The sequence below is a fragment of the Halyomorpha halys genome, unplaced genomic scaffold, assembly GCF_000696795.3.
Source record: "Halyomorpha halys isolate HHAL.00 unplaced genomic scaffold, Hhal_1.1 Scaffold14.1, whole genome shotgun sequence".
Classification (NCBI taxonomy): domain Eukaryota; kingdom Metazoa; phylum Arthropoda; class Insecta; order Hemiptera; family Pentatomidae; genus Halyomorpha; species Halyomorpha halys.
Genome location: NW_027115673.1, coordinates 695,396 through 698,334, shown reverse-complemented (window position 1 = coordinate 698,334; position 2,939 = coordinate 695,396).

Here is a 2,939-nt window from a genome sequence, read left to right as displayed (position 1 = left end):
TAACTTACTACAAAGTAGTTTATGACACTTATCTTCGTAGGGGTAGTAGTTTTTATGATATTCACATATGAATATAAATTTGGCAAATGAAAATTAGTCCGAACAACTATAAATCAATTTATTTTAGCAAATTTCATGAAAACTACTACTACTATTAAGATAAACGTTAAGGAACTACTTAATAGTACATTAAACTAGCTTTAATTTGAGTGCTAATAGACATCTGTACGTCAAATAGTTTTTGAGATATAGATTTTTCAAAATAAATTCACTCTCTAAGTGCATTCCATACAACATTTTTACGAAATGTTGCTTTTTAAACTGTTATATCTCGAAAACTGTTGAACATAAATAGCTATATTAGGGCTTATATTTTAGCAAACTTGCTCTACTTTAAATGATGTTCTCTTAGATTTTCTATTTTTGTTGATAGTTGTAAAGATATAGAGCTCCGAATAAAAAATTGATTATTTTTAACGTTTTGAAACAGCCCCCCTTTATCCCCCCTACCTATGCTTGGCAGACTCATCAATTTTGACTAGTAATTATACATAGTTTTCAATTAAGTAATCAAAAATTGAGGTGAAATAAATTACTTTTTTTTCCTCTTGGGCTCTTGTACTATATGTTAAGACAACCGTTGGAAAGCTAAATGTCACCTCTTTTAACCTATGATAACAATTAATTTAGATATAATGTGAATTTAATAGATTTAATAAGGGAGAAATATTAGTTTCAAATAAAGAAAAACTTTTCAAACGTTTTATTTTTATATCTTTGGTTCTAATTTGTTTAATTAGGAACGGTTTGTACTTTTTGGTGCACTTTAAAGAGCCTTAGACCACTGCCAAGTTTGGTGCAGATTGGTTGAGATGAGTTAATTATATTTTTATGATTATTCAAAAGAAATTAAAGGCTGATTAAGGTGAAAATTTTGGGCCACATAATGTTATTTTCCAATTTTTTTTTTTTAATATTCATATTTAAGGGTTTCTTGAGGTGAAATGAATATCAACTTTGTTTCACTCCTAAACAATCTTTAACCACACTTTGATAGGTCAATCATTCTGAATCATTTAAAAATATTACTAATATAATGTTTCTGTATAGTACTGATACTGGGGCACAATGAGGATTATTATATAAAAACTATTTATGCAGTATATATGACAATATAATAAACAATCAAACTGTCTCAAAGAAGAAGAAAAAATTCACCTAAATTGGACCAGTATTAACGGTTAAACAGCGAAGTTAGCTGTTATCATTTATGTTATTACAGTTGCCGCCTTATCACTTCATCTATACATTAATTGATATCAAAGTTTCAATAGTGTTCAATTAATGTATATGCATCCTCAAATATAGCAATAGCAAAGTATTACCGGGTTTGCGAGTATAATATATAATATAATATAATGTGCACCGCTACAAACAATGAAAGGTAGGTTCAGTACTTTATAAGGAAGCACTGTTTTTGGAAACACTGCTTATACAAGATGATTTTTTCAAGATCACACCCAACCACCAGATTTTTCCCAGTTAAGGGTATCCACTTAATGAGGTTGGATGAACCCGAGGAGTGCTCTAGAACCTAAAAGGTTGACTTAGGAATATAGTATTACAGAAAATAATTATCTCAACTGACAGTTGTCCTTTATACTACCACCAGACAGACATGATGAAGCCTTGCAAAGTGGGGCGAAATGTTGGTTAACAATAAACAAACTATTACTATTTTGATATCTTTATTGACCGCCACCCGAACTATCTTCCTCCAATAAAATTTATTTAATTATGCCAACTTTTCAACCTGAACTCAAGCATTCATTAGGGCTACAAAACAAAACGAGATAACAACCTTAATTAAGATAAAAATAAAAATAAAATGATAACAAAGTAATACAGATAAGTAATGAATGTGCACCTTTTATTCATTGTAACATATATTATACATATATCCATTTTCTTTCTTGCCCATTGTATCATATACATCCTTTTTATTCACACATTATATTATGTTAATTTTAATTACTCATCATTTAAATATGCTTCCCCATCTTACATTATGTTTATTTCTTTATTTACATGATCACTGTCTGATTTATTTTTATGTTTCTCTGAATTAAGGTTGTTACCTCAATACTGTATTCTATAATAGAAGGAGGCTTCTATCCCCTCTTGCTTCATATAATTGTATTTTTATAAAAGCTATGAACATCAATTTATAAATTTGAATTTATATACATTTAAAACTAAACTATTCTATTTATTTTTTTGTTTCTTCATAAATTCCGATCTTTTAGGGGGAGAAAATGAAAAGAATTCAACATAATAGTTCAGCATTTATATGTAAATGATAATGTAAAACAAAATTATGAACCATACAAAACTGAAAAATATCATTTTTAAAAATAACAGATACAACTGTATCAAAAGAATATCAAAACTAAACACCAATTTGTTAAAATAAATAGTTTAAATACCTGTTATTAATCCACAGCAACCATCTGAAAACAAAATCAATAACTTATTACTCAAAAATTTATAAAATATATTTTTCCCAACCATTCAATAATTCTTCATTGTTAAAATAAATTGGTATATTTTCAATATACAATGTAACTTAGTTAAGTGAGCTCTGGATATTTGAGAAACCTCTACAATAAAGCCCCGACACTTTTGCCTTGTAATATCTCTGTTACTGAGAATTTTTAATCCTTTTTAATTGAAATTTGATTTTTTTTTCTATATTTACCTCTATAATTGTGACCAACGCATTCTCATACACAAGTAATTTTTAAATTAAATTATAATTTTGTTGACAGGTGATGAAAGTCATTGATTGAGAGGGCCAGATAGCTGAGCAGGCTGGGGTGAGGGTCCCAGACCGCATAGATTTGAAGGTTGTGGGTTCAAATCCCACCTGGGGGGGAGGG